This window comes from Tachysurus vachellii, chromosome 7, assembly GCF_030014155.1.
Source record: "Tachysurus vachellii isolate PV-2020 chromosome 7, HZAU_Pvac_v1, whole genome shotgun sequence".
Lineage (NCBI taxonomy): Eukaryota > Metazoa > Chordata > Actinopteri > Siluriformes > Bagridae > Tachysurus > Tachysurus vachellii.
This window is the reverse complement of record NC_083466.1, coordinates 6,141,730-6,164,978: the sequence shown is the minus strand read 5'-3', so window position 1 is coordinate 6,164,978 and position 23,249 is coordinate 6,141,730. Positions and strand designations below refer to the sequence as shown.

Here is a 23,249-nt window from a genome sequence, read left to right as displayed (position 1 = left end):
CATTGGATTTCAGTGTTTTAGCCACAGTTTGTGTGCCACCCAGCCTGCTTGTTTTTGGCTGGTCTCTGCTTCAACCAAAACTCATAGAGAAAATCATCTGGTTTACAAAAAAATTAATTATGCTGTTTTTGTGTTAAAATAGGAAAAAGACTGAACTCTTGAATCCAGTTGATCATCTTCAATAAAATGAACTGTTTCTCCGCCTGTCACTCGGAAAACTGTGATCGCTCACACTTCTCTGACAAAAGCAGCAAATTCTTCCTAATTAGTATAATAGAACAGGTTTGAGAAAAGCAGCACTGCCATGCCCCAAGACTCAATCAGAGAGCAAGATGCCACACAGTTTAATTTGATCACTGAACCTGGCACCCTATTTTCGGCATTTATTTATTAAAGCAAATTTACTTACCTAGATGAAATCCCATTCGAAATACACAAGATTTTTCAGTAGAGGCAACCTTTGGATTAACTGTTGCAGACTTTTTATTCACCACCTTGCCTGTCTTCTTGGAGACCACCTTGCCTCTGCAGGTCTTTGAGCCTCTTTCTGGGTTTATTCCAATGAAGCGTATAAAGACAAATATAACAAAGTACCATTGTATGACAGAATCATGTATCAAAATTCTTGTGAAGATGATTTTTAGAGGAAATAAAATACAATATGGAAAGCTTAAGTGTCACACTTTTGAAGAAAATCCAATGTGAAACAAGTGCCCTCTTGATACTGCAGGTTAAAGACGTAGTACACAGCAAACAGTGTTGCAAGTGCAGTCAAAAATGATGACTGGACCCACTCACAAATAACACGGCCCTCTAGGCTTATCATCCATCGGACAGCATCTGTCTGCTCTGCCATACCTAAAATAAAAAATAAACCAAAAATATATAACAACAATTTCAAGATTTGCCATTGAGAAGACTTTGTAAAGTTTTTTTAATTCACCTAAAAAGTATCAGTAGGAAAACAATACAAGTTTAGAGCATTCAGCAGAGCAAAGAAATTTATACAGGTTTGGAAAAAGGTTGAGTAAACATGGAAAACTTTTTGGGTAAACTATTCATTTACAACTGTATACAACAGAAATGTTTTTTTTATTGTATCTCCCCCATTTGTCAATGTTTCTTCTTAACATTTTAATAAGACACTAACCAAGCCAAATGAGATGAGGACTTGCAGTTAGATCAAGTTTCTTCTCAACAGCAGATGCAGCAACCTGTAGAGGAGACACAATACACAAGTCAGAATACATAATATTACTTAGTAAAGCAGAAAACCGAATACTCACATCTGCATGCAACACCAGTCCATCTTCATGTTCCTGAAAATGGGACATTAGAAACTTGATATGCAGGTGTGCCATCTCTGTGTTTTCAGGGTGGGATAGGACATCCTTTACTTTTTGATTTGTTCTTGAAGTACTCAATGATTGCCTTTCCATTTTGGACATTTTGAAAGCATTAGGAACATCAATGTCAGTGAGCAACTTGAAGAAGGCACAGATAGACTTGTGATGGAAGAAGTATGGCCACTGGCTCCTAATGTCGAACTGATGGTGTTGGTATGGAATTTAATTGTTCATGCAAAAGACAGAATGTAATCTCCATAAGAGTTTTTACTTCTGCTCTCTCTATAGCACCAGTTCCCTCATAGCTGTAAATGTCCTGTAGTCTATTGTCTATAGACTCTATTGTCCCAGGTGGAAGCTGCGGTTCAAATCTTACACAACCATAGGTGTCTTTTGATCCTCTTTTGCAGCCTTAGTTTGGCTTTGCTCTATGACAAACAAAGCTGCTCTCATGGTTCAAATTTTCAACTCGCATCTTCACTTGAATTAGGAGAGATGTATATCCCCCTCCTATTAATACAATCAATTTAACACATTCGAAAAGTTCTTTGTAATCATAACTTTAGTTGAATACATTTCTTACATTTAAGTTTTGCAACTTAAACACCCAGTACAGGCATTGATGTGTAAACGTGGATGTTTTACGTGTCTTACAGATATAAAGTGAATAAACTAATCTTCATCAACTTACAAAAACTTACAAAAAAAAAGCATACTTTTAAAATGTTTCTTTCGCTCCATCAAACACTCATACATTGATAAGACATTAAATCATAACCATGTACATTTGTTGCTGTATCAGTTCAGTGATTCACACATGTGCAGTAACAACAGCTCATCGGTTCTCAGTATGTCGGACCCTTCCGAAAGAAACAGTTCTCAGTTCTGTACTGATGATTCGCTGTATCGGTTCAGTGATTCACGCATGCGCAGTATCAACAGCTCATCGATTCTCGGACGCGTCCGAAAGAAACAGTTCTCAGTTCTGTACTGATCATTCGCTGTATCGGTTCAGTGATTCACGCATGCGCAGTATCAACAGCTCGAGCTCACAGTTCTCTTAGCACAACATGTCTCAGTTCAGTGTACAGGAGTTACATATACTCCGGGATATTAGTTTATTTAGAGTTTATTTAGAGACCAAAAGTGAATAACTTTAGTAACGTGTGGATCAGCGCTGACTCAAGACGCAAACTGTTTAGAACGAATCAGTCCGATTTGGTGAACTGGTTCATCAAGTTCACTAAAAAGAACCGGTTCAAAAGAACGATTCGTTCACGAACCGGTCATCACTATTTCAGACAAATTGGGCTCTTTTTAAGGTTTGTTTAAGTTGGCACCCTAGCTAGATAGAATAAAAGATGAATGCCCCACATGACAAATGAACAAAGTAAGTCTAAGGACAAGAAAAAACATACAAGAGAAAAAACTTACATAAACATAATCAATTATGTGTTATATCATTATTATAACACATAAACAGTCACACAATTGTACTCAGTGGGACATACTGTATAGTGTAATGTTTTTTTCCAGTCGAGTGTTCCCCCGTTTTTGCGTTCATCTGGGGGAAAAAAAGGCGCGCAATAACAGCAAAGACTTCACACTGTATATTATTTATTATTGATATAATCAATAGTAGTTTATAAGTTAAACCAGTAAATCACGCCCAGCAAAAGCATTGCAAACATATCTATATAAATGGTCGTCACGGCCAAAACAGCTTACATATCTAATATAAATGTGAGTATTAAAGAACTGTCAACCAAAGTTAGCCAAATCAACGACCGAACTCACCTGCACGTTGCCGAAAGGTTAAAAACTTGACTCTTGACTTGAAAAAGGAGAGTTAATACTTGTGAATATATATTACAAGAGTAAATATGTATAATCAGGATTGTTAACTGAATTGACTGTTTGCGGTAACTCTTTTTCCTAAGACTCATATCGCGAAGGTATGGCAGGATGTGAACTTATGCAGCAAATGACCAAATGAACCAATTGCCAAAACCCAGGATCAAATCAGAGACCTTCAGATCATCAGATTAAGATCACCTAACTGAGCTATTTCTAGATGCTAGAGTATTTGTGTGAGTTTCTTGGGGTCCGGTAACTCTTTTTCCTACGATTCATAACTACAAGGCATGGCCGCCAACCATTGTAAAGCCTTTGGCTTGCCAAGACCCCACAATGCATTGCAAAGTTCATTGGTGCTGGTGCCAGGTGCAGCTACATCTGTATGTGTTACCACAGTTCCAGTTCTAGCATCTTTGCGGTGGCAAATTAGTGCCTCAGCCTTAAAATTTTCAGGTTCCTGGAACTCGATAATAGCATTTCCATCTTCCACGGGTGTGCTCTTGGAATCCCTCTTGGGTTTGGCAGTAAATGCTTTGCCACACTGATCTACTGGGGAAGCTACGCTCCTTGCAGCAAAGTGTCCCGGTCAGTTCTCTTTTGTCAGTCAAGCAGCCTGACAAAACAAATCCATTTTAGAATAAATCAACTGCACACAATTTTTTTATTTACTTTTTTTTTTTTTTTAAAAAGTAAATAAATATATGATAAACATATCTTTTAAATATATATGATTTTCTCAGTACAATACACTTGTAGTTCAGTACACAGTTGACAGCATGAACGAGAGTGGCGAGATACAGTACAACAAGGGAAGAAGCTGGGAGAGGATGCGATGATGCGCAGCCAATCAGTTCAGATCTCATGCCGGGAGCCAATCACGTGCCTTGTCTGAGTGCCCGTGGGCATGTACAAAGCCTCTGTGAGAGTTTCTCTCTTTGTCTGGCATCCTGGGAAACCGTTGTTATTTTTATTTTTCGATGAATAATCTTTAAAAAATCACAAATGCACTGAGGCCGTGGAACTTGAACCGCGAAACTTGAACCGCGAAGTAGCGAGGGATTACTATACAGCTTTTCAGGATGCTAGCAATATTTTCCTGAATGTAGTGATGATGGTGATGGAAGGGAGGTGTGTGTTGTTCTGTCTCTGCAGGAAATCTAAACATCAAGTCTGGGCGTCCCTGCTTAGACTGCTGCCCCCGCGACCCGGCCCCAGATAAGCGGTAGAAAATGGATATATATATATATAAATATGAAAACATTAAAATAATATTAAGATGAACAAACCTAGAAGAAGCATTAACAGTAAAAGATTACAGAGCAGCATGATAGAGATGGAGAGCTGCTGAGAGATAAAACTGAAGGAGTGGAGTTTACTGTCATATCCCATGGAGCTCCACACTTCCTGTAGCTGACACTGTTGATCAGGATATGTGGCACCAGGGGGCAGAGAGACACCAGAGGGGTTTAGTTATAATTACTGCACCACACAACAAGTCTGTATTAAAACAGTTTGTACACACAAAGTAACTGGGGAGAATATCAGCTATTATACATGTAGCCAGAGATTTTCCTTACATGAGAGAAAAGCCATAATAAATAAAACAACGTCTCAACAGATGTATGACAAAAAAACAAAAAACAAATCAAATTGATACTTTAGATTAATTTTATAGTTAAAGCTTCCTTAGCAGGTTTGATGATCTACCTGGTTTACATTAATACCAAGTGAGTTGATCATACTTACTCTGTAATTCAACTGAATAATAGTTAGTAAGTTTAGTATGAGCAATGAGATACATTATATATAATATGTTTTCTTAAATCTGACTGATCAGAAATATAAGATCAGAACATATATATCTGTGTATAAGTCCACAGCCAGGAAGTTCTGCTGATGGATCATAATTTTAACAGTACTGTCTGATTCAGTACGTACAGCTTGGCCATTGTCTAGAGTACACAGTGCTCTGTATGTGTGTGTATTATGAATATATTCTGGACATACCTGCCAGATTAGAGCACCTGAACCTTTCTTACAGCAAACACATTTAAATGACACATGATTTTTGTCTGCATTTTGGTGACATTTGGATGTACAGGACAGCAGAGACATCAGGAAGCTTCTCTAAGATCACAATCATACAAGAATATAAGAATATAACTATCACAATCTAGCACATTGTAAATTGTTTAATTCTTTGTTTTGAAGATTGTTTGATATGAACATCTCAGAGTAACAGAGTCTCGTTCCTTCATGATGATATGGTCAACTTTGTCCTTCGGTCCAATTTTATTCTGTTGTGAATAATAATATATGTCTAGATTTAATACAAATATCAAAACATTCTGTTTGAAAGCATTGACAAATAGTACATACATTAATTTTATAAGACATGAGTATTAATTAATACTACAGTGAGAATTAGTGATGTGTATCACTAATGTACAGTAAGTTGTATAGTTGAGCCATTTCTGAACACAGCTCTGTGACAATTCTGTATAATAGTGCTGTATGTGCTGAACTTTATAGTTTACACATCTTATGTCTAAGAACAGTGGAAATTAAAAAATAATAAAGATTATCAACATCATACTTGATATTAATACAAAATAAAAAATAAAAATACAAGAGGCAGAAATTCAGAAAAATAGTATGTAATTTCAAAACTATCAGTAGAACTGCTTTCAGTATGGAACAAATATAAACTATGTGTTAGTTTTTGTACAGTGCAGCTGGATTTCCTGCCATTGTGGGCACCAGAGCACAGTAGTATAGAGCAGAGTCTGATACAGCAGCAGAGGCGATGATCAGATCCACTTGTTTATCTTCACCTTCATGAAGTTTAGCAGTCATTCTTTGGGGAGGGTTGAGACTTAGTTCTCCACGTTGATAAATATAAAGAAGAAACTCAGGATTAGATTTTGGATATTGTCTGTACCAGTGCAGGTTGTTGCTTCCTGAAACACTGCTGAATTTGTAGCTGCAGGACAGAGTAACATCATCACCTTCATCTACAACTTTATGAGTCAAAAGTGGCTCTATTGAATCTGCCATGGAGTCACCTGTCATAGAGAAGAGAACATAATGTATTTAACTCACAGTTGAGCCAGAACATGTTAGAATCACATTCTGTGTTTTCCTTAACACCACACAGACTAATTAATCACTAAATACATATAATTATATATTATACATATTAAAAATACAACACTTAATATTTCTGATATAATTAACAATAATGTTAACTCACCTAGTGAAAGCCACAGACACATGAATATAACAGTTAACATGATGACTGGTTTTATCTGAATGAAAACATTCTTTTTTGTATATGTTAACATCATAAAGGTTCATGAAGCTCCGCCCACAGCATCACATGACAGTGTCACTAATGTTACTGACAGACTGTAGATTCTTACTGAAACATTTGAATAAGAAGAAACAGTGATAATGTATGATACATGATACATATTATAGTCATGATACATATTATAGTAAATCTTTAGTATTAAATGCATAATTTTGGTGATTTATTTATTAACTTTCTAAAAACAAATCCTGTTCTTTTAATCATTTTTAATACATCTGGTGGCCCAGAAGGACCAGACACAAAAAAAAGATGTCAACTTAAAAAAAAACATACAAACACCAGCAACAAAATAAGGAGCAACTTTAAATGAAAGCTACCAAAGGAGAGAGTTAACCTTCTGAGCCACTATAATTAACCCTTAAAGGGTATGAAGCACGGTGTGTATGAGTTTTACTAAATGTACTAGAAGAATTAGCACATTTCTCATAGACAAAGTCAGCTCACAATCAGAAAATTTAACTGAAAACAAAAAGAATAATTATCAGAACTCAAATATAGCTTAAAATATCATCTTTATACAGAATTAATGGTATTAAAGTGTTAAAATACTTATTTTATTTAGAACATAAAATATGTTTTATATATAAAACAAATATAAAAAAATTATTTAAAACACAATGAATTAGGCTTCATTAGGTCTCATACACATTGGTGCTTTTAGGACCAGTTCAAAAATAACAGTGTATTATTTAAAAATGTAATAGAATAATTTATGCCATTTTAATTACAGAATGGTTTGTAGTGATTTGAATGGTTTGGCTAATTTGGACTTTACTGTACCCAAACAGCAACAATGATTGAGTTTATTATTGGTCCAGAAATTATGGCTGATCTTCAAAAACAAACTGACAACATAGACTTATGACTGAGTGTAAACATGTAAATAGCTCCATCCTGTGAGTAAAGCATGGCTCTACTCTGCATTCTATAAAATACTGAAAATATCCTATATATATTCCATCAACAGTAAAATGTATTATTCTTAAAAGGCCATGAACACGTGTATTATAGATTAGGTAAAAACAGAAATACTTATCAAACACTACAATTGGAATGTAACATGACAAAGAAATGAAATGCTGAACATGGACACAACAAAACAGGCAGAAATTCCATTTCATGTTAGTGATTAATGACTGATTAATGACATTAACTGGTGACCCAAAAGAGAATCAAACGAGGTGGACTATCAGCAGCACACTGGTCACTTGGTTCACTGTTAGCATGTTAGTCTGTTGTTTGTTTGTTGTTCTCCTTTCCACATTTATGTACGAGTTCCATGGTTTGAGAACAGGTAAGACTGTGTGTGCATCTGTATTCCATCTAGGAATGTATTCCATGTAGGAATTTTTGAATCTACTTTAAAGTAGATTTAATCCCTCATGAATAAACCAGAGGCAACAGTTACATGGAAGAAACCTTTGAGATGACGTGGAAGAAAGCATAAGAGGATCTGGTCACCAAATTCTTAAAGTATCCAGGTGTATAACAAAGCATATCAATCTAATCTTTAATAAATACATCAAATACAAGAATCCTCATCTTATGAGCTGTGGAATGTAAAGTTTGTACATAAAGTGAACAAAGACTGAATATTAGAAAAGATTATTTAACAGATGATGTAACTGATGTTTTAATGAGGTAGTGCTGGAAGTTTTGGGAAGTGATTAGATGTCTTATTGATGTGTTTATTTAGTTCAGTTATTCAGTCACTGTCTGGGGGAGGAAGCTATTACAGAGGCTGCCAGTGGTGATTCTGATGTTCTGATACCTTCTGTCAGATATCAGGAGAAGTGTGAGGGTGATATCCACAAATTTAGTGGCTTTATAAATAAATGATTTCTTGTAAGGATCCTCATTAAATGTAAGGGAGGCCATGATGTTTCCAGTGGTTTTTACAATCTGCTGTAGGTTCTTGTGCTCTGAGACTTGGTCTGAGACAGAGGTACAGCTGTTCAGGTTGCAATGAATGATCTCCATGATCAGACCAACAGAGGAACACAGACTGATCACTAGTGATAGATTTTTCTTTAAATTAATGAGCTGTCTCCAAATAGTCCAACACGCTTCAAAAATATGTTCTCTTTATGTCACAAGACAGACAGATCTTCCAAACATAGCATGTAAATTCTAAATTCAGTAGAACTGCATTCAATATAACAAAACTGTGTTGTTTTTGCACAGTGCAGCTGGATTTCCTGTCACTGTGGGCTGCAGAGCACAGTAGTATAGAGTAGAGTCTGATACCGCAGCAGACTAATATGTTAAGATCATAAAGGTTCATGAAGCTCCACCCCACAGCATCACATGACAGTGTCACCAGTGTGTGGCTTTACATTCAGGAGTGAGGTGGACTGGAAGACTCTAACAACACAAGGTTAGAGGTAGTTACATATGAAACATACATTAGTACAACTGCACTTGAGGGATCATGCGAAAAAAATCTATAATTTGATCTGTTTATTCTTCTGACAGTTTAAAGTGTTTAGTTGTTTCATCTGAACTGGTATATCTAAAATTATCTTATCTACTGAGACTAACCATGACAGGGGTTAAGATCATATTTGTGCAGTATGTATGATAGATGAACAGGTAGAGTCTATATCACAGAGGGATTATTTTGAAAAGAATGTGAAGGTGCTCAGTTGTGGCTCAACTGGTTAAGGCTCTGGGTTGTTTATCAGAGGATTGGGGTTCAAGCCCCAGCACTACCAAGCTGTTGTTGTTGGGACTTCGAGAAAGGTCTTTAACCCTTTCTGCTCCAGGTTTGCTGTATCATGACTGACCCTAGATTTTATTCTCTCTCTGTAATACTGTAAATTTTTGCAACCTCTGAGATTCTGTACACCAGTAACCTTGTCATTTTTTTATGAGCAGGCCCTAAACAGTCCATATCTACATACACACCACTGGAATTGCTGGGAAATATATTTACTGTCCTTCTAATGTATTTTCTATTTACCAACATAAGAGGATGGAAGAAGAAATGAACTGGAAGGAGTTTCAGAAAGCTGCCAGAGATGTGTGTCAGAAAAAGGAAAACAAAAAGAAATGTTCTACTTAACTTAATAGACATTATAGACAAAACATATCTACATAAGTTATTTAGTGTTTAAAGTTTGCATTAATACATATATATGTGCAGTCTTGGGTATGTGTTCCTTACTATTGCTTTTTTCTCTGCTCCATTAAAATGTAAAATAAATACATTTGTAAACACAGATTTTTTGGTTTCTGTAAACATTATTATTATATTTGTTGTTATTATTATTAATAATAATTAAAAATAACAAAAACAGGAGAACACTAGGGATAAAACTAAACAACAGACAATACAGAAGTCAGAAGCATTGCAAAACACAGAAACATGAAATTAGAGTCACAGACAAAAGACAAATAACAAAGTCTAACACAAAACAACAGGAATAAATAGGCAAGAACTCAGAGGAACATGAGGAACAAGTGTTAAAGGTGGGGAAAGAGGACAGAGGAACGGGAAAAACACACACACGGATAAATAAAATGTAAAAAAATAGCACATGGCATAAAAATTAGAGTGACAAAGAAAAAGCGCTGCCAGATCATCCTCTGGTGGTCTGACAGGGAACTGTCAAAGCAGTCCATGACAACAATGACATTTGCCGTTTATTATTTCAAGGACAGGACCATGGAAGTTGTGGAAATTGATGAATACTGAAGAACAGCAATATACAATTTTAAGAATAATAAGATAGATGGAGGCATCTCTGGAAAAATTGTCCGTAGTGTGTGATTGCGTGAGTGAATGAGTGTGTGTGTGTGCCCTGCGATGGGTTGGCACTCCGTCCAGGGTGTATCCTGCCTTGATGCCCGATGACACCTGAGATAGGCACCGAGGTAGTTCGGATAAGCGGTAGAAGATGAATGAATGAATGAAGATAGATGGATAAATGTAAAGTGATATAAAGTCAGAAAAAGAAATATGGTCCAGCTTATTTTCCTGCAAAAGTTTTAATATTCAGTGATAACACTAATGTGAAGTCTGTTCCATAACTGCATGGCTTTGAGAAAGGAGAAAGGTCCGCCCCAAGCTGTAGACTTTACTACTTTAGTTACTACCAAATAATCTGCACCTTTTGATCAAAGTAGGTATGGCAGATTATTAAAAAGTTTCCTCAGGTACTGTGGCATGAGATCATTCAGTGTTTTATAGGTCAGTACTAGTATTTTATAATCAATGTGAAATTTGACTGTGAACCAATGCAGTGTGGATAAGATAGGAGTGGATCAACTGATTATTCGTTTGTGATCCAGCAGAGTGATGCTGTTCTGTGCAGGACATTTGTTTCCAGGAAAGACTCATTTTTAAATAGTTACAAATAGAAAAATACATTGGAAATAGTTACAAACGAATGAATAAATGAATGAATGAATGAATTAAATGTGTCAATAAAATAAACTCTAATAATCATGAGAAAGAAAGAGAGACTTCCCCAAAAAGGGCAAGTAAATTTCTCTAAAGCACTGACAGAACTGCTTTCAGTATAAAGAAATTGTGTTTTTGAGTTTTGAGTACAGTGCAGCTGGATTTTCTGTCACTGTGGGTGCACTTTTGTGTGCAGTGTATATGACTTACCAACATCAGCAAGAGTGAAAAACTCTACACACACACACACATACACACACACATGCACACAATACAATCCTTTACACTTGCAATTCTTGCCCTTGTACTCTAACAGTCTTAATGACAACACTGTACTATATAATAAGAAATATTTGGTGTTATCATCTCAGCTAGTTGAATTGTTAAACATTAGTTTTAGTCATAGCATTAAAAGCTAACTGTGCTTTACCTTTGAAAACTTTCAGCATAAGCATAAGAAAATATGATATGCTTTTATTAATAACTGTAATGTTAACAGAAGTGACTGAACCAGTATTGTATAAATAACTAATTGCTAGTGAACTAACAGCTGTGAGAGATTCACAGAGACAGAAAGATTAGATTATATATGAGGAGGTTTTAATGAACAAAAGACAACAAACAAATCCATAACAGGCAATAAATCCAAAAGACTAAGGTAAAATAATGATATCCAAAAACAAGAAAATCCAATAAACACATCAAAGATCAAAACTCATATTCAATACTTGTTACAAGTGTTGCGTTGTTACAATAGCGAGCTAACATTAGGGATAATCTTAAAGGTTGCCACAGACAGGAAGTGTTACGATGCAGGACAAAGGCGAGTGAGGATCCAAATGCAGATTTATCAAGTTTTAATAGTCCAAAACACAAGAAACAGATGAACAGACAGGCAAACAGAACAAGGCAGAAAACAGGGCTAACAGGACACAGGAACAGGCACACCAACATCCAACATGAGACAACGACCAACACCAGGGAAGTGAACAGACAGAGTATAAATAAGAGACAAGAACCAATCACACAGCAGAACTAATTAAAGACAAAGACAAGACACCTGAAGGAGAGAAGGAGTATAATGAGTGTCCATGGAAACCAAAGAGTGGGCGGAGCAAACAATTAACAACCGGGGAAGACAGCAGACAGAAACAGGACAGAAACACAGACAGACTCATTACAGGAAGAAGCAATGACTTACTACTATTGTTCATATAAACTGCAAACAAAGAAAACCAACATATAGATAAATGAATAGAAGAAAGAGGAAAACATGCAAAAATATGCAATTATAGAAATGTAAATAAATATGTTTGAAATAAATGTGTGAATAAAAACAAAGAAATAATAGAAAAAAACAATAAATAAATAAATACATAAATGATTGAATGAATGAATAAATAAATAAATAAATAAATGATTTTATTAAATCTTAACAAAAATCTTAGTATTTTTGTCACTGTTTTTGTATTTTTCCCATCTTTTGTCAAAAACAAAAGGATACTTTTACATTAACAATGAATAATAAATAAATGTACAGATACATCTATATATGAATTCATTTATTAATATGATTATAAATAAAGCAATAAATGTATGATTAATAAACCCATCAAAACAATCCAAGAGCCGAGATATCAGTTTTAATTTGTGTGTTTGTGTGTGGTACATGGGCACGCAGACAGTTGGGCAACGCAATCAAGTTGACCAGGTCGTAATTGTTCTCTCCTTCAATAAGCAACCTGGTTATATGTTTGGCCCCAGTCGGGTGGATTTTCTCCACTAGGGGAAAAATGTACTCATCTGCAGAGAGACAGAGAGAGAGAAGAGAGAGATGAGTGAGATGGAGAGATGCTGCTTTGTCTTTTGTTTGGTTTTGTTTGGCTCCATATTCCAAAAGCAAGAGGAGTGTAAAGTAGACTGCACACTGTATACACTGTTGTATTTAAGGAAACACTTCTTATGATGTGAGGAAGTGTATTTGAGCTGTATGTGTGTGTAAGTTTGTATATGACTGTGAGACTCACACAGCATCCTGATCTGTTCGTCCAGATCAGCTGACTACAACATGTAGATAGTCAGCGGCTTCCGAGCTGATGCATTAACAGCAGACTGAGAAAGTAAAAGATTATTATTATTATTATTATTATTATTATTATTATTATTATTATTATTGGTATTATTATTATTATTGGTATTCTTATTCTTATTCTTATTCTTATTCTTCTTATTATTATTATTCTTATTATTATTATTATTATTATTATTATTATTAATGCTGTAATTAGAAGTAGAATTAGTAGTAGAAAAAAATAATTGATTAAACATCATAGATGTAGTTAATATATTATAATATATTGCAATATTAAGCAAAAATGGTGTGTTATTTGTGTGTGTGTGTGTGTGTGTGTGTGTGTGTGTGTGTGTGTGTGTGTGTTTGAATCTGTATAACTGCAGCACTGTTCAGTACCTCAGACTGGGAGATGAAGGAGCCTGTAGACAGAAAAACATAATACAATTTAAGTTAAAATACATTTTATTTTGGAGAGAGAGAGAGAGAGAGAGAGAGAGAGAGAGAGAGAGAGAGAGAGAGAGAGAGAGAGAGAGAGAGAATATTAATAAACTATAATTAAAAGCCTGTAATGTTTGCTATTAACCCTTAAATACAATATGACCCTCACTGTGCTGTTGTGTAAATGAAATGATTAGCTACATTCTACAGGTAGAAAACACATTGTAACTAAAAGTCCGGAGCTAATCATGTATGTGTCTAATCACTATGTTACACCTGCTTTACTGTAAAACCTGTAGTGAGGATTGTGAAAAGTCACCAAACAACAGAGGAAATATTTTATTGTGAAATTAAAATCGATTCTTAAGTCAAGCTCATCGATTCGGTTCAGTATTTTTACTGTCATTTATACCTGTGTCCAAGTTCGCTAGCACAGTAAGTAGCATTGTGCTAATTCACGTCAAAAGAGGATCTCGTTTAGATAGAAAACATTAGACTGTAACACGGTGTAATTTAAACCTGCTTTATTGTAAAAACACTATGAAATTAAAGTCACATTCTCACTTTTTTCAAAAAGTGGACCTTTTTGCAGTTTTTCTCCACCTTTTGTATTTAATTACTTCATTTTGGTGACCTTTTATGCACTAATTTGTGCTGGATTAGCTTGTCTGCTGGTATCTTAACAAGCACACTTTTTGATGCACCTAAATTATTTACTGCATTGTTGTTTGCAATTTGCTTCCCCATGTACCACCTTTGTCAGACCAGTTCATAAGTTTAAAGACCAAACTCACAACAGAATAGATTTAATGAACTTTACTGAAATATTAATAATAATTATTTTCATCATCATTTCTTGACTGTCAATGCCTCTTTGCTTGTTGCTGTATTTGTCTTGACACTTATGGGTATAATACACTGGTCAGTTCCAATCTTCTTGGGTGCAATTTGGAGAATATGTTCACAGCTTCATCCAGGTTGCCTCTCTGCCAGTATCGGCCAATCACAAAAGTCGATATTGCACAGCCAATATCACTGAATATCACACTATGTTTTATTATAATTACACTACGTTTATATGGATATTATATTGTAGACTATTGAGTGGATAAAATTATAAAAATCCTTTTAATTAATATATATATATATATAACCCCTCCCCCATCATTCAGAGGCGATGCTTCACCGTTGCTTTGAAAAGTGTATTGCGAGAACTCTCTCTGAACTGCACGCGCGGCACACACACACGTCCAGCTCAGTGTTGTAATGTAACGGAGTACAAATACTTCGTTACTGTACTTAAGTAGAAATTTCTTGTATTTTTACTTCGCTATTTAAATTTCGTTTATCTCTAAATTGCGTTTATCTATAACGCAATAAATTGCGTTTATCTATAACGTTAACCAATTAACAGCTGGTTATTAAAACTATTTCAGAAGTGTTTGTAGTATATCAGCTGTAAGTTAGTTGTTTGGTTTGGGATGCATGTTTTTTCCCCACAGTGTTAAAATCCTGCTTTGAACAAGGTTCAAACCTTTTTACTAAGGGAGAAACTTCTAGTCAATTTTGAAGGACTTTATTGGAAATATTGTTTGCATAGTATATTGCTTCCTTGGGTTGTCTGTGAAGCATTCACATATCTCCTCAAAGCAGGGTTCAAACCTGCATGAGGAAACTCATTGGACTTCTACTGGACTTTGAGGCCAACACCTTAACTATTCAGCCAATGCAGCTGTGCCAAGTGCAGTACTAAACTGGACATTTTGTTTGTGGCATACAAATAATCATTGGGGTTATAACAAAGGAAGGAACTTCTAATGAATTTTGAAGGACTTTAAAGCACCTTCTCTCGCTGCAAGCAGGGTTCGAACCTGCGCGGGGAAACCCCATTGGATTTCGAGTCCAACGCCTTAACCTCTCGGCCATTGCAGCTGTGACCTTTAAGGTTACCAGAACATTACTAAACTGGTCTCTTTGTTTGCAGCATACAAATTTACATTTACATTTACAGCATTTGGCAGATGCCCTTATCCAGAGCGACGTACATAAGTGCTTAAATCTCTCTCATTAGATACATTAATGCTAGTTCACTAGGTTAAATACTTAAGATACCATGAGTTTAAAACATTGTTCAAAGTTACAATGAAAAAGTTTCAAAAGTTTCTGGTATCTGAGGGTGGGAAAGAGAAGATAAGTTGTGTATCATCAGCATAGCAGTGGTAAGAGAACCCATGTGAGGAAATAACTTCACCAAGAGAGTGAGTATACTGGGAGAAAAGAAGGGGACCAAGTACTGAACCTTGTGGGACACCACTGGAGAGTCTGCGTGGAGCAGATGTCACTCCCCTCCATGTTACCTGATATGAGCGTCCTTCCAGGTAGGAAGCGAACCATTCCCAAGCTGATCCCAAGACTCCTGAGGGTGGACAAGAGAGTCATGTGGTTGTACATATCAGCTGTACAGCTGTAAGTCTGTTGTTTGGTTTGGGATGCATGTTTTTTCCTACTGAGTGTTAAAATTTTTCTGTGAGCAGGGTTCAAACCTTTTTACTGAGTGAGCAATTTCTAATCAATTTTGAAAGACTTAATTGGAAATATTGTTCACAAAGTTCACATTCCTCAGGTTGTTTGTGAAGCGTTCACAAATCTCCTCAAAGCAGGGTTCAAACCTGTCTGGGGAAACTCATTGGACTTTAAGTCCAACACCTTAACCTTGCCGCCATTGCACCAAGACCAGTGTTAAACTGGACATTTTGTTTGTGGCACACAAAGAATCACTGGGGTTATAACTAAGGCCATTTTTACTAAGGGAGGAACTTCTAATGAAATTATCTAATCCCTGGGAGGCTTTGACGCTGTGAGCAGGGCTCGAACCTACGCGGGAAATCCCATTAGATTTCAAATCCAACGCCTTAACCACTCGGCCATCAGAGCTGCTTGCTTTAAGTGTGATTTTCCTTACAGTATCTGCTGCTACACTAGAATAATTGTGGTGCTGAATATAGCTTCATGCAGCTGATTGACGTGACTGTATGTCATCACAATTGACATTGAGTCATAAACAGTCTGTGGATAAACAGATCGTTGTGCAGGGATATAGCAAGGTCATGACCTGGGGATGAATCACCTGGGATGAACAGCAGTTTAGTTTTGCTAGGATTGAGCTTTAATCGGCTGAAAGCTGCAAATACGGCAACCAAAAGCAGTGAAATTTCACTAGTCTTATTACCAGAGTTTATAGCACAAACAAAATATTAATGCAGACAATCCATTCAACACTAAATAAAAATAACATTTATTGATTTGGTCTTTGTCTTGTGAATTTTTTTTATTAATGACTGCATTCATTGGACACACTGTTTGTAGAGAATGCACACATACATGAACTGATTTGAATCAAGACTGGCATCATTACATCATGCATAAAATTTTGGTGTCCACTTTTGCCATTTTAAATAATACCATAACTTTTGGCTTACTATGTAGTCATATAATATATAATATAAAACTCCTCGTTTTAAATTCTCACTGAGGGCTAAACCCCTAAAGATATAATCCTAGAACTGCCCCTGCTCTTATGCCTACTGAAAATCACTGAAATTTTACTTTTTACTTTTATTTCAAATACTCAAGTACATTTGATATCAGAAAATTACTTTTGATACTTAAGTACAGTATATATCAGATACTTTAAGACTTTTACTTGAGTAATATTCTAAAAGGCAACTTTCACTTCTACCAAAGTCTTTTTTTAGTACGATACTTGTACTTTTACTCAAGTATTGCTTTCTAGTACTTTATACAACACTGGTCCAGCTACAATAATGTATCATATTAATTTGAAACAGCAACCTAGAATATTTATCACAAATATTGATTAAAACAATGATGACAATAATCACATAAAAAAAAAAAAAAAACACTTAAATTCTGGACCTTTGGCAGCGGTGGGGGTGGGGGGGGGGGCTTGAATTATGTATAGTTTGTGTGTATATATGAATATGTTCATGATTACATGCTAATCACTGCAAGATATCAAATAAGTGTAATAACAGACAGTTATGATTTAAAATGGAAATACAATTGCATTAAAATGACAGGAAATAATGTGATGCTCCCATGCAGTGATGGGCAATAATGCGTTACTGTAATGCAGTTACTTTTGACAGTAACTAATACTCTAACGCAGGGGTGTCAATTATATTTTGGCCAGCGAGATCATATCAAATGTGCATCACAGCTGGCTAGCTGCAGCTGGCTAGCCGCTAATACTACAAATCCCAGAATGCCTTGCCACTGTATTGACGAGTAGTCACGAACAGCAAGCGCCCCTCATTCTTTGTTGACAGTCACTAACAACCATGCTACAGTCACATCGGGCAAGTTAATTCCACCCTCCACAAAAATGGCCAAACGAAAGATGGACAATAGGAGCTTTCAAGACAGGTGGGAGGCAGATTATCTGTTCACGAATATAAAGGACAGACCTGTTTGTCTTGTGTGCGAAGCTAACGTGTCTGTAACGAAAGAATATAACATAAGAAGACACTATGAAACGAAACATTATGAGAAGTATAAGGACCTGGACGTAAAGCAGAAGATCCAAAATGTCAGAGGAGATGAAAAAACGTCTGGTTTCCCGGCAGACTATGTTCATGGAAGCAAAATCAAAAAGTGAAGCTGGTGTAAAGGCTAGCTTTACTGTGGCAGCAGAGATTGCAAAATCTGCCCGGCCCTTTAATGAGGGAGAGTTTGTCAAAAAGTGTATGGTCAAAGTTTGCGACATCATGTGCCCAGATAAAAGGCAAGAATCAATGTGATCAATGTGCAGAGTAAATCAGAGTGTAGCAAACTGAGTTTGAATATATGTTTTCTTTATGCACTTTTTCTACTCCAAGGCATGAACTGTTAATAGTCAAAAAGTTGGATTTTCATTCAATGAAATTATTATTTTTGGTTGTTTTGTTGTTGGTTCTGAAAAAGATCCACTTCAAAAAGGAACTTAAAATGATACAGTGAGAGGCATCATTTCTTTTATTTATTTAAATAAGAAATGAACACCACTGATGTGTCTTTTATTTCAAATTTAATTTCTTATGTGTTTGTAATATCAAGCTCTGGTGGTTCCAAATCCTGTGTTCAAGCAAAAGTTTGTTTCCATATGAAAAAGGTTGAACATTACATATCAGTTGCAGTTAATTTTTCAATAAATATTCAGTTTGGCCCGTGACTTTATCTCAGTTTTATATTTTGGCCCACTGTGAATTTGAGTTTGACACCCCTGCTCTAACGCATTACTTTTTAAATAAAGTAACTCCGTTACCGTTACCATATGGTGCGGTTGTCCATTACTTTTTTAAATGAATTCATTTTGGCTGAAGTGTTGCCTACAGCCTAATCTGTTTACAGCAGCAACGCATTGTAGGATTGGTGGATGCCAACCACTGTAAACACGCTGACGACGCTGCACTGTGGGCATGTTTCCATTTATTCAAGTATGTGCGGCAGTAATGGCAAGTCAAGGCGAGAGCAAGACGAGTCAAGTGGAAATATGCTATTATTTCGCTTTAGTTGAGCACAGGGGCGGTTCTAGCCCTTTTTTAGGGTGGCTTCAACCCCCCCTGTCTGTGATCTCAGCCCCCCTAAAACAAAGTGTAATTTTTGCTTTCATAAATAAACAAAAATTACATTGAAATACAGGACATGTTGTCGAAGGGAAAGAAAATTATTTATCAATTTGATCCAAGAGCGATTTTTCTACTTTATTTGAACGGAGAAGCACAGGTACGCACAGCGTGCACGTGCAGTCAGAGCTGGAGGCATTTATCTATAACGTTAATCGGCGGAAAGCCGCAAAGACGGCAACCAAAAGCAGTGAAATTTCACTATTCTTATTACCAGAGTTGATAGCTGTAAGGAATTCTCATCTGCCGTATGAAGACAGGATAACCATTCTTTCATCTGCTCTTTGTGCAGGATAACCTCAAATTCAGCCTCTCAGATCTCTGCTCAGTTTCTGGTTCCCGGCGAGTACTCGGGGAAGTCTCAATGAACACACTAGTCAAAGTCTTTCAGAGAGAAGTTCCAAAGTTTATTAGGAAAAGCAGGAATATATATTCGTTCAAGAAGGGGGAGGGTGTAGTGGGTCTGTGTGTTGCTATGTGTGTGAGCATCTGTGTTTAGGTAACCTCTCAGTTACCCCAATAAAGTCAGGTCTTATAGGGATGTGAACCTATACTTCCCTTAGTTCCCATGGTTGGCAACATAAGGAATGATTATGGCAAGGCCATCTGTTTTAAGACTAATTAGGGAACAAGAGAATTAAGGGACAAGAGTGTGTTTGTATATGGGGGGGAGAATGTGTGTGTGTGTATGGGGGGGACAAGGAACAATGTACTCTTTACAAACAGTCTGCAACATTACCAGAAAAGATTGTTTTATGCAATTATTCTTACAATTCTTTTATCCATGATAAACTTATAATGGATAAACAACTCATATATGATTATCTATCTTTCTCTGGAAGCCGGGCTAAGCGAGTAATCACTATTACTGCATCCCTGGCCTGGGCCAGACCCTCAGTCACATCTCAAAATTCGTTGTCATGAGGATGCTCTTGGACGGGTAACCCTGTCCGAGAGGTGGTCGTTCAGTTCTCTGCAGCCTTTTCCATCACCTCCTGCAGCTTTAATGATGTCCGAAGAGCCGGCATAGAAGGGTCCGTGGGGTCACTGCTAAGCGTCGTGGAGTGATGATAGGAGAAGCCAGGAGATTGAAAGCACCTTCTAGAAAACTCATGGAAGGGTTAAAAGGCTGTATCTCTGTAACATAAAGAAAATTGTGTTACACAGAGAACACTTTTATGCATTTACAGCGGAGTCGACCCCTGGAGGACATCTCTTCACCCTGGTAGCATGGATCCACTGTAGAAAAAGATCAGTTAGTACACCTGTGCGCGTAGTCGCGACTATTTCCGCTGGCCCATCATACTTACTTACGCCCAATGGTTTAGGTTTTAATGACTTAATCAATACCATCTCTCCCACTTGAAAGGGATGGGTCGGCACCTTAGAAATGACAGGTATAGCTGCTGAAATTTGTTCATAGTGTTTTGATAAAGTGTCAATCAGGGCAGCGGAATACTCAGCGATGTGCACATCAAGATTAGTTGTACCTATAGCTGGCTTACCCTTCTTCCAGGGTGTGGGAAACGGACGACCAAAAATAATTTTGTGTGGTGATAAATGGACATCTTTTCGCGGTGTCATTCTCATTTCTGCTAGAGCAGCGGGTAACAAATCAACCCAATTTTTGCTACCCGTCGCCTGCATAGCTTTAGTCAACTTATCCTTAATTGCTCGATTAGTTCTTTCCACTATCCCTGAGGATTGGGGATGATAAGGAATATGAAAGCGCCATGACAGAGACAGGTACTTACACAAATCTTGTGTTATTTTAGAAGTAAATGGCGTTCCTTTGTCTGAGTCAATAGCGTGTGGGACACCATACCTCGGCAAGATTTCTTTGGCTAGAATACGTGTAACAACCTTAGAATTTTCTCGCTGACAGGGGAAAGCCTCTACCCACCTTGAGAACTTATCAACCATCACCAGGAGATATTTGAAAGGCCCCTGTGGTGGCATGTGTGTAAAATCAATTTGCCATTCAGAAAATGGTGCAGTTGGTATTGGAAGATTTTCATGTTTATTTTTCATGTTTATCATGTCATCTTTTAGTAGGATTATTTTGAGCACAGGTCAGACATCTAGATAAGATTGAGTCTATTGTACCTTTTAAATTAGCCACACAAAAGAGTTTATTCATATCTTCCCATACCCCTCTTCGGGCGCGATGTGTAACACCGTGAAACTCGTGCACGAGAAAGGGAAGGCAGTGAGACGGGAGACAAAGACGGCCATCAGAGCTGTACCAGAGGCCATCAGAGGCGACGTACGAATTCTGCGTTTGCCAGTAGGTGGAGTCATTAGGTGTAGCATAAGATTGTACAGACAGGAGATCTAAATTGGGAATGAGAGTGGAGAAGAGGAAGGAGGTGTCAATAGGAGTAGAAAGTGACGGAAAGGGCACTTGAGCTTGTGCCACTTGTTTAGCTACCCGGTCCGCCAGAGAGTTACCTCTGGCCTCAATAGTATCATCACGTGTGTGTGCTTTAGTTTTGACAATAGCTAAGGAACGAGGGAGATGACAGGCAGTGATGAGGTCCTGCACCAGTGAAGAGTGGGAAATAAGAGCGGAAACCACGTGTTTGCCAAATTTGTCCAAAATCATGGGCGACACCAAAAGCATAACGTGAAACAGTGTAAATTGTTACATCCTTACCCTCAGAGAGAATACATGCGCGAGTTAGAGCAAAAAGTTCAGCTGCCTGTGCAGACATAAAAGGTAAAGAGTAAGCTTCAACAATAACATCAGGCAGAGCACACACAGAATACCCACACAGAAAGTGACCATCATGTGGCTTTGAACAAGAGCCGTCAACAAACAGCAAATCGCCTGTATTTAATGGAGTGGATTCTAAATCAGGGCGAATGCTAGTAGAGTGAATGATTTCAGCACAGCAATCATGAGGAGTGTCGTGCAGTGTGGCATCCTGAGTTCTAAGTAAACGTGCAAGAGCGTGACCTAACGTATCTAATGAGGAGGTGGCTTTAATTTCTAGATTACTGGTTGAACATAAGATAGTTTCATAACCTGACCTCCTCTGTGCCGTCATATGTTGAGTTTGTAAGTTCTGAAGGACCTGTTTTACCTGATGTGGTGAATGTAAGATCAGGGGATGAGACAGGACAATTTTCTCAGCATCTTGTACCATCACAGCACAGGCGGCCACAGCTCGGAGACACGCCGGTAAGCCCTGGGCAACAGTGTCAAGTGTTTTAGACAGGAATGCACATGGTCTCATGCCCCCCCCATGCTCCTGGGCCAAGACAGCAGAGGCAGTGCCCTCATGCTCGCAGGCATAGAGATGAAACTCTTTCGCATAGTTCGGGAGCCCCAGAGCAGGAGCGGAACATAAAGCCGTCTGCAGAGCCTCATACGCTTCGAGCATTTCAGGAGTCCATGTCAGCAGACGTTGCATTGGGTCCTTGTGGGAGATTGCAGACCGGAGGCATTTGTCATAGTAAGAACAGTCAGGTATCCATTGACGGCAGTAGTTTATCAGCCCCAGGAAAGCCATGAGAGCGTGTTTTGTGTCAGGACGCCGTGTGTTGAGGATTACCTGTATACGGTCTTGAGAGAGTTTTTTACTGCCTTGTGAGAGTTCAAACCCCAGATATTTCACCATGGGCAGACAAAACTGCAACTTGGGTTTTGAAACCTTGAATCCTTTTGAAGCTAGATGGCGAAGGAGGCGGAGGGAGGCTTGTTCACAGAGTTTTTCAGAGGCTGCGGAGACTAAGAGGTCATCTGCATACTGCAAGACAACAGAACCAGTGGGGAGAACAAGATCACATAATGCATCCCTTACAACGGCAGAAAACACTGCCGGAGAATCAATATACCCTTGTGGTAGGCGTGTCCACGTATACTGCCGCCCCCTGTGTGTGAAGGCAAAGAGAGGCTGCGTCTGCTCTTCGACAGGAACACTGAAAAAGGCAGAACATAAGTCAATAACAGAAAAGAAAGTATGTTCACATGGAATTGAGGTGAGAATTGAGGCCACATCTGGCACAACAGGTGCCACAGGGATGATGAGGTCATTAATTTTCCTCAAATCTTGTGTGAAGCGCCAGG

At 37.5% G+C, this 23,249-nt stretch overlaps 2 non-coding genes across 2 annotated transcripts; both read right to left on the bottom strand.

Annotated features, from left to right (window-relative positions):
* Nucleotides 1-15,343: 15,343 nt before the first annotated feature.
* Nucleotides 15,344-15,425, bottom strand: trnas-cga (transfer RNA serine (anticodon CGA)). The gene has a single exon. It is a non-coding gene; the product is annotated as a tRNA-Ser (tRNA).
* Nucleotides 15,426-16,346: 921 nt separating this feature from the next.
* On the bottom strand, nucleotides 16,347-16,427 carry trnas-uga (transfer RNA serine (anticodon UGA)). Its single transcript has one exon. It is a non-coding gene; the product is annotated as a tRNA-Ser (tRNA).
* Between the last annotated feature and the right edge of the window lie 6,822 nt (nucleotides 16,428-23,249).